This window comes from Haliotis rubra, unplaced genomic scaffold (genome assembly GCF_003918875.1).
Source record: "Haliotis rubra isolate DU_JTF1 unplaced genomic scaffold, ASM391887v1 Scf230, whole genome shotgun sequence".
Lineage (NCBI taxonomy): Eukaryota > Metazoa > Mollusca > Gastropoda > Lepetellida > Haliotidae > Haliotis > Haliotis rubra.
Window position 1 is genome coordinate 1,103,946 of NW_025766337.1, and position 10,010 is coordinate 1,113,955.

Consider the following 10,010-nt stretch of genomic DNA (forward strand, 5'->3'; position numbering starts at 1 on the left):
CGGGCCGAACGTCTGGGAAACAGCAACATGCAAGTACTGCTACAGCATGGCGAAGTGTATGTTTAAATCATGCATCATCTATTCCTGATATGTAACAGTTTATTGTTATGCTCTCACTTAAAGGACAGAACTCTACTGTGCAATCACTCCACCCCTAAAGGGCAGACACCCAGATATGGTAGAACTCACTACCGGGTCATCCCTCAACCCCTAAAGGGCAGACACCCGGATCTAGTAGAACTCACTACTGGGTCATCCCTCCACCCCTAAAGGGCAGACACCCGGATCTAGTAGAACTCACTACCGGGTCATCCCTCCACCCCTAAAGGGCAGACACCCGGATCTCGTAGAACTCACTACTGGGTCACCCTCCACCCCTAAAGGGCAGACACCCGGATCTAGTAGAACTCACTACCGGGTCATCCCTCCATCCCTAAAGGGCAGACACCCGGATCTAGTAGAACTCACTACCGGGTCATCCCTCCATCCCTAAAGGGCAGACACCCGGATCTAGTAGAACTCACTACTGTGTCATCCCTCCACCCCTAAAGGGCAGACATCCTGATCTAGTAGAACTCACTATTGGGTCATCCCTCCACCCCTAAAGGGCAGACACCCGGATCTAGTAGAACTCACTACTTGGTCATCCCTCAACCCCTAAAGGGCAGACACCCGGATCTAGTAGAACTCACTACCGGGTCATCCCTCCACCCCTAAAGGGCAGACACCCGGATCTAGTAGAACTCACTACCGGGTCATCCCTCCACCCCTAAAGGGCAGACACCCGGATCTAGTAGAACTCACTACTGGGTCACCCTCCACACCTAAAGGGCAGACACCCGGATCTAGTAGAACTCACTACTTGGTCATCCCTCCACCCCTAAAGGGCAGACACCCGGATCTAGTAGAACTCACTATTGGGTCATCCCTCCACCCCTAAAGGGCAGACACCCGGATCTAGTAGAACTCTCTACTTGGTCATCCCTCCACCCCTAAACGGCAGACATCCTGATCTGGTAGAACTCACTACTTGGTCATCCCTCCACCCCTAAAGGGCAGACACCCGGATCTAGTAGAACTCTCTACTTGGTCATCCCTCCATCCCTAAAGGGCAGACACCCGGATCTAGTAGAACTCTCTACTTGGTCATCCCTCCACCCCTAAAGGGCAGACACCCGGATCTAGTAGAACTCACTACTTGGTCATCCCACCACGCCTAAAGGGCAGACACCCGGATCTAGTAGAACTCACTATTGGGTCATTCCTCCACCCCTAAAGGGCAGACACCCGGATCTAGTAGAACTCACTACTGGGTCACCCTCCACCCCTAAAGGGCAGACACCCGGATCTAGTAGAACTCACTACTTGGTCATCCCTCCACCCCTAAAGGGCAGACATCCTGATCTAGTAGAACTCACTACTTGGTCCTCCCACCACCCCTAAAGGGCAGACACCCGGATCTAGTAGAACTCACTATTGGGTCATCCCTCCACCCCTAAAGGGCAGACACCCGGATCTAGTAGAACTCACTATTGGGTCATCCCTACACCCCTAAAGGGCAGACACCCGGATCTAGTAGAACTCACTATTGGGTCATCCCTCCATCCCTAAAGGGCAGACACCCGGATCTAGTAGAACTCACTATTGGGTCATCCCTCCAACCCTAAAGGGCAGACACCCGGATCTAGTAGAACTCACTATTGGGTCATCCCTCCATCCCTAAAGGGCAGACACCCGGATCTAGTAGAACTCTCTACTGGGTCATCCCTCCAACCCTAAAGGGCAGACACCCGGATCTAGAAGAACTCACTACTTGGTCATCCCTCCACCCCTAAAGGGCAGACACCCGGATCTAGTAGAACTCACTACTTGGTCATCCCACCCCCCCTAAAGGGCAGACACCCAGATCTAGTAGAACTCACTATTGGGTCATCCCTCCACCCCTAAAGGGCAGACACCCGGATCTAGTAGCACTCACTACTTGGTCATCCCTCCACCCCTAAAGGGCAGACATCCTGATCTGGTAGAACTCTCTACTCGGTCATCCCTCCACCCCTAAAGGGCAGACACCCGGATCTAGTAGAACTCACTACTTGGTCATCCCTCCACCCCTAAAGGGCAGACACCCGGATCTAGTAGAACTCACTATTGGGTCATCCCTCCACCCCTAAAGGGCAGACACCCGGATCTAGTAGCACTCACTACTTGGTCATCCCTCCACCCCTAAAGGGCAGACATCCTTATCTGGTAGAACTCTCTACTTGGTCATCCCTCCACCCCTAAAGGGCAGACACCCGGATCTAGTAGAACTCACTACTTGGTCATCCCTCCACCCCTAAAGGGCAGACACCCTGATCTGGTAGAACTCTCTACTTGGTCATCCCTCCACCCCTAAAGGGCAGACACCCGGATCTAGTAGAACTCACTATTGGGTCATCCCTCCACCCCTAAAGGGCAGACACCCGGATCTAGTAGAACTTACTATTGGGTCATCCCTCCACCCCTAAAGGGCAGACACCCGGATCTAGTAGCACTCACTACTTGGTCATCCCTCAACCCCTAAAGGGCAGACATCCTGATCTGGTAGAACTCTCTACTTGGTCATCCCTCCACCCCTAAAGGGCAGACACCCGGATCTAGTAGAACTCACTATTGGGTCATCCCTCCACCCCTAAAGGGCAGACACCCGGATCTAGTAGAACTCACTATTGGGTCATCCCTCCACCCCTAAAGGGCAGACACCCGGATCTAGTAGAACTCACTATTGGGTCATCCCTCCATGGTACGACAACGAGTGTAAAAACCTCAAGGACAAGAAATTCGGTTTATTGAACAAATTCAGAACTACTGGTGATAAACAAATATTGATTGAATACATTAAACTCAGGAATAGTTACAGAGGTTTGTGTAGAAATAAGAAACAACAATACCAAGATCGACAGATAAATGAATTGACTGATGTGAATATCAATAACAGAGCGTTTTGGCAAAAAATAAAGAAATTGTCAAGTAACAGAAAGGTAACGACATCTATATGCCAGGACGAGTGGACAGAATATTTCAAAGAAGTTCTGAATGTAACAGGCAACTCGGTCGATCAACTCCATCTCGACAAAGCAGAGGAAATTCTACGTGATCACTGCAGTCTTTCATGTGATGTATGTCAGGATGATGACATTATGTACCTGCTCAATAGGGATATATCCGTAAAAGAGGTCAAGGCAGCTATTAGGAACTTAAAAGACGGCAAAGCAGCAGGTCCAGATGGTATAAAGACAGAGATTGTGAAATGTTGTGATGACTTACTCGCTCCATATCTAACTACCATCTTCAACGAGATATTAGTCACCGGAAATTATCCGATTGAGTGGGCCAAGGGTATAATCGTACCTCTTCACAAGAAAGGTGACGTCAACGATGTCAATAATTATAGAGGCATATCCCTCATGGATGTTTTTGGGAGAATATTTTGCTCAATTCTAAATGAACGTTTACAATCGTTTGCAGATGTTTATGATAAAATCCCCGAGGCCCAAGCAGGATTCAGGAAGAACTACAGTACAACTGACAATATATTCACTCTTCAAAGTTTGATTCAGAAATATCTCTCAAAACGAGGCGGTCGCTTTTATTGCATATTTGTGGACTTTAGAAAGGCCTTCGATTCAATTAATAGACAGCTTCTTTGGTACACACTAATCAGAAACGATATCCACGGCAGAATATCAAATGTGCTAAGGAATATGTACTCTAAAATACAGTCAGCAGTGAGAACAGGCTCCAACTCAATCTCCGACTATTTTCAATGTTTGAGCGGTGTGCGACAAGGGTGCGCTCTCAGCCCTTTCCTTTTTACAATATTCATTTCAGAATTTCAAGTCATGTTGGAAAATGCCAATCTTAGAGGAATATTCGTCGACCCTGATTTTATGGAGCTGGTCCTGTTACTTTTTGCTGATGACCTATGTATATTCGACGATTCTGTAATTGGACTTCAAAGAAAAATTGATATTCTTCACATCTACTGTCTGACATGGGGAATGGAAGTCAACATGAACAAAACGGAAATCCTTGTCTTTCGGAACGGAGGCTTCTTACGAAATTATGAAAAATGGTATCTACACGGATCACAGATAAAATGCTCAACATATTATAACTATCTCGGAATAATGTTCTCCACTCGACTGTCATGGACTAAATGTACTGAGACACTTACTACTAAAGCCACTAAAGCCCTATTTGCTATCACACGGGTATCTTAAAAATATCCAAATATGTCTGCAAGTGTTCTTTTCAAGCTCTTTGACAGTAAAATAAAGCCAATATTACTTTACGGTGCAGAAGTATGGGGTCACCAAGATAGACAAGCTATTAACAAATTCCACTCTAATTTTTGTAAATTTGTACTAGGTGTAGGTAAGCATGTGTCCAGTAACGCAGTATTAGCAGAATGCGGTAGATATTGTATTAGTATTGACTATCAAATTAAATGTATCCGGTACTGGTGTAAACTATTATGTATGGCTACCGATAGGTACCCCAAGCAATCTTATATTCTTTTGAAAAAGCTTGATGATTGTAGCAGAATTACTTGGGCATCATATATAAGAATATTGTTAAACACGTATGGATTTGGTTTTGTGTGGGTAAGCCAAGAAGTTGGTAGTGTAAATGATTTTGTATTTATGTTTAAACAAAGACTTGTAGATTCTGCAAAGCAAAATATGTTTAGCAAAATAAATGAATCAGCACATTTATCTTATTACAAATCATTAAAGTCATTACTGGATGTTGAATACTATATTTCTAATGTACATCTAAAGGAATATCGACGTTGTTTATGCTTGTTACGTATTCAACAATTGCCTCTCCTATGTAACGTAAGATATCAAGATGACAGTGGGTTAAGCAAAATATGTAAAATGTGTAACCGCTATAATTTTGAAGATGAATTACATTTTGTACTTGTCTGTGATGCATATGCAAATTTAAGAAGCAAATACCTACCAGAATTTAATTGTCCATCTGTTTTAAGCAAATATCATAAGTTGTTAACATGCAAAGATAAGAATTTACTTATAAAAATTTCATTATTTATTAAACATGCACTATCTAAAAAAATTCTATCCAATGTTAGAAGAGACATGTATATATATACCTATGTATATGTTGAAACCATATTGTCTATATATCATATACCACTTTGCATTTATTGTACACGGGCCAATGGCCTATATACCGAAATAAATTCTTCTTCATCCCTCCATCCCTAAAGGGCAGACACCCGGATCTAGTAGAACTCACTATTGGGTCATCCCTACACCCCTAAAGGGCAGACACCCGGATCTAGTAGAACTCACTACCTGGTCATCCCTCCACCCCTAAACGGCAGACATCCTGATCTGGTAGAACTCACTACTGGGTCACCCTCCACCCCTAAAGGGCAGACACCCGGATCTAGTAGAACTCTCTACTTGGTCATCCCTCCACCCCTAAAGGGCAGACATCCTGATCTGGTAGAACTCTCTACTTGGTCATCCCACCACCCCTAAAGGGCAGACACCCGGATCTAGTAGAACTCTCTACTTGGTCATCCCTCCACCCCTAAAGGGCAGACACCCGGATCTGGTAGAACTCACTATTGGGTCATCCCTCCACCCCTAAAGGGCAGACACCCGGATCTAGTAGAACTCTCTACTTGGTCATCCCTCCACCCCTAAAGGGCAGACACCCGGATCTAGTAGAACTCACTACCGGGTCTTCCTCCACCCCTAAAGGGCAGACACCCGGATCTAGTAGAACTCTCTACTTGGTCATCCCTCCACCCCTAAAGGGCAGACATCCGGATCTGGTAGAACTCTCTACTTGGTCATCCCACCACCCCTAAAGGGCAGACACCCGGATCTAGTAGAACTCTCTACTTGGTCATCCCTCCACCCCTAAAGGGCAGACACCCGGATCTGGTAGAACTCTCTACTTGGTCATCCCTCCACCCCTAAAGGGCAGACATCCTGATCTGGTAGAACTCACTATTGGGTCATCCCTCCACCCCTAAAGGGCAGACACCCGGATCTAGTAGAACTCTCTACTTGGTCATCCCTCCACCCCTAAAGGGCAGACACCCGGATCTAGTAGAACTCACTACCGGGTCACCCTCCACCCCTAAAGGGCAGACACCCGGATCTAGTAGAACTCTCTACTTGGTCATCCCTCCACCCCTAAAGGGCAGACACCCGGATCTGGTAGAACTCTCTACTTGGTCATCCCTCCACCCCTAAAGGGCAGACACCCGGATCTGGTAGAACTCACTATTGGGTCATCCCTCCACCCCTAAAGGGCAGACACCCGGATCTAGTAGAACTCTCTACTTGGTCATCCCTCCACCCCTAAAGGGCAGACACCCGGATCTGGTAGAACTCACTACTGGGTCACCCTCCACCCCTAAAGGGCAGACACCCGGATCTAGTAGAACTCTCTACTTGGTCATCCCTCCACCCCTAAAGGGCAGACATCCTGATCTGGTAGAACTCACTACTGGGTCACCCTCCACCCCTAAAGGGCAGACACCCGGATCTAGTAGAACTCTCTACTTGGTCATCCCTCCACCCCTAAAGGGCAGACACCCAGATATGGTAGAACTCTCTACTTGGTCATCCCTCCACCCCTAAAGGGCAGACACCCGGATCTGGTAGAACTCACTATTGGGTCATCCCTCCACCCCTAAAGGGCAGACACCCGGATCTAGTAGAACTCTCTACTTGGTCATCCCTCCACCCCTAAAGGGCAGACACCCGGATCTAGTAGAACTCACTACCGGGTCATCCCTCCACCCCTAAAGGGCAGACACCCGGATCTAGTAGAACTCTCTACTTGGTCATCCCTCCACCCCTAAAGGGCAGACACCCGGATCTGGTAGAACTCTCTACTTGGTCATCCCTCCACCCCTAAAGGGCAGACATCCTGATCTGGTAGAACTCACTACTGTGCCATCCCTCCACCCCTAAACGGCAGACATCCTGATCTGGTAGAACTCTCTACTTGGTCTTCCCTCCACCCCTAAAGGGCAGACACCCGGATCTAGTAGAACTCACTACCGGGTCATCCCTCCACCCCTAAAGGGCAGACACCCGGATCTAGTAGAACTCTCTACTTGGTCATCCCTCCACCCCTAAAGGGTAGACACCCGGATCTGGTAGAACTCTCTACTTGGTCATCCCTCCACCCCTAAAGGGCAGACATCCTGATCTGGTAGAACTCACTACCGGGTCATCCCTCCACCCCTAAAGGGCAGACACCCGGATCTGGTAGAACTCTCTACTTGGTCATCCCTCCACCCCTAAAGGGCAGACACCCGGATCTAGTAGAACTCACTACTGGGTCATCCCTCCACCCCTAAACGGCAGACATCCTGATCTGGTAGAACTCACTACTGGGTCACCCTCCACCCCTAAAGGGCAGACACCCGGATCTAGTAGAACTCTCTACTTGGTCATCCCTCCACCCCTAAAGGGCAGACATCCTGATCTAGTAGAACTCTCTACTTGGTCATCCCTCCACCCCTAAAGGGCAGACACCCGGATCTGGTAGAACTCACTACTGGGTCACCCTCCACTCCTAAAGGGCATACACCCGGATCTGGTAGAACTCTCTACTTGGTCATCCCTCCACCCCTAAACGGCAGACATCCTGATCTGGTAGAACTCTCTACTTGGTCATCCCTCCACCCCTAAAGGGCAGACACCCGGATCTAGTAGAACTCTCTACTTGGTCATCCCTCCACCCCTAAAGGGCAGACACCCGGATCTAGTAGAACTCACTACCGGGTCATCCCTCCAGCCCTAAAGGGCAGACACCCGGATCTAGTAGAACTCACTACTGGGTCACCCTCCACCCCTAAAGGGCAGACATCCTGATCTGGTAGAACTCACTACTTGGTCATCCCTCCACCCCTAAAGGGCAGACACCCGGATCTAGTAGAACTCTCTACTTGGTCATCCCACCACCCCTAAAGGGCAGACACCCGGATCTAGTAGAACTCTCTACTTGGTCATCCCTCCACCCCTAAAGGGCAGACACCCGGATCTAGTAGAACTCTCTACTTGGTCATCCCACCACCCCTAAAGGGCAGACACTCGGATCTAGTAGAACTCACTATTGGGTCATCCCTCCACCCCTAAAGGGCAGACACCCGGATCTATTAGAACTTACTACCGGGTCATCCCTCCACCCCTAAAGGGCAGACATCCTGATCTAGTAGAACTCACTACTTGGTCATCCCTCCACCCCTAAAGGGCAGACACCCGGATCTAGTAGAACTCTCTACTTGGTCATCCCACCCCCCCTAAAGGGCAGACACCCGGATCTAGTAGAACTCACTACTTGGGTCATCCCTCCGCCCCTAAAGGGCAGACACCCGGATCTATTAGAACTTACTATTGGGTCATCCCTCCACCCCTAAAGGGCAGACACCCGGATCTAGTAGAACTCACTACTGGGTCACCCTCCACCCCTAAAGGGCAGACACCCGGATCTAGTAGAACTCTCTACTTGGTCATCCCACCACCCGTAAAGGGCAGACACCCGGATCTAGTAGCACTCACTACTTGGTCATCCCTCCACCCCTAAACGGCAGACATCCTGATCTGGTAGAACTCTCTACTTGGCCATCCCTCCACCCCTAAAGGGCAGACACCCGGATCTAGTAGAACTCACTATTGGGTCATCCCTCCAACCCTAAAGGGCAGACACCCGGATCTAGTAGAACTCACTACTTGGTCATCCCTCCACCCCTAAAGGGCAGACATCCTGATCTGGTAGAACTCTCTACTTGGTCATCCCTCCACCCCTAAAGGGCAGACACCCGGATTTAGTAGAACTCACTACTGGGTCATCCCTCCACCCCAAAAGGGCAGACACCCGGATCTGGTAGAACTCACTATTGGGTCATCCCTCCACCCCTAAAGGGCAGACACCCGGATCTAGTAGAACTCACTATTGGGTCATCCCTCCACCCCTAAAGGGCAGACACCCGGATCTAGTAGAACTCACTATTTGGTCATCCCTCCACCCCTAAAGGGCAGACATCCTGATCTAGTAGAACTCACTACTTGGTCATCCCTCCACCCCTAAAGGGCAGACACCCGGCTCTAGTAGAACTCACTATTGGGTCATCCCTCCACCCCTAAAGGGCAGACACCCGGATCTAGTAGCACTCACTACTTGGTCATCCCTCCACCCCTAAAGGGCAGACATCCTGATCTGGTAGAACTCTCTACTTGGTCATCCCTCCACCCCTAAAGGGCAGACACCCGGATCTAGTAGAACTCACTATTGGGTCATCCCTCCAACCCTAAAGGGCAGACACCCGGATCTAGTAGAACTCACTACTTGGTCATCCCTCCACCCCTAAAGGGCAGACACCCGGATCTAGTAGAACTCACTACTGGGTCATCCCTCCACCCCAAAAGGGCAGACACCCGGATCTGGTAGAACTCACTATTGGGTCATCCCTCCACCCCTAAAGGGCAGACACCCGGATCTAGTAGAACTCACTACTGGGTCATCCCTCCACCCCAAAAGGGCAGACACCCGGATCTGGTAGAACTCACTATTGGGTCATCCCTCCACCCCTAAAGGGCAGACACCCGGATCTAGTAGAACTCACTACTTGGTCATCCCTCCATCCCTAAAGGGCAGACACCCGGATCTAGTAGAACTCACTTCCGGGTCATCCCTCCACCCCTAAAGGGCAGACACCCGGATCTAGTAGAACTCTCTACCTGGTCATCCCTCCACCCCTAAAGGGCAGACATCCTGATCTGGTAGAACTATCTACTTAGTCATATCTCCACCCCTAAAGGGCAGACACCCGGACCTAGTAGAACTCACTATTGGGTCATCCCTCCACCCCTAAAGGGCAGACACCCGGATCTAGTAGAACTCTCTACTGGGTCACCCTCCACCCCTAAAGGGCAGACATCCTGATCTGGTAGAACTCACTACTTGGTCAT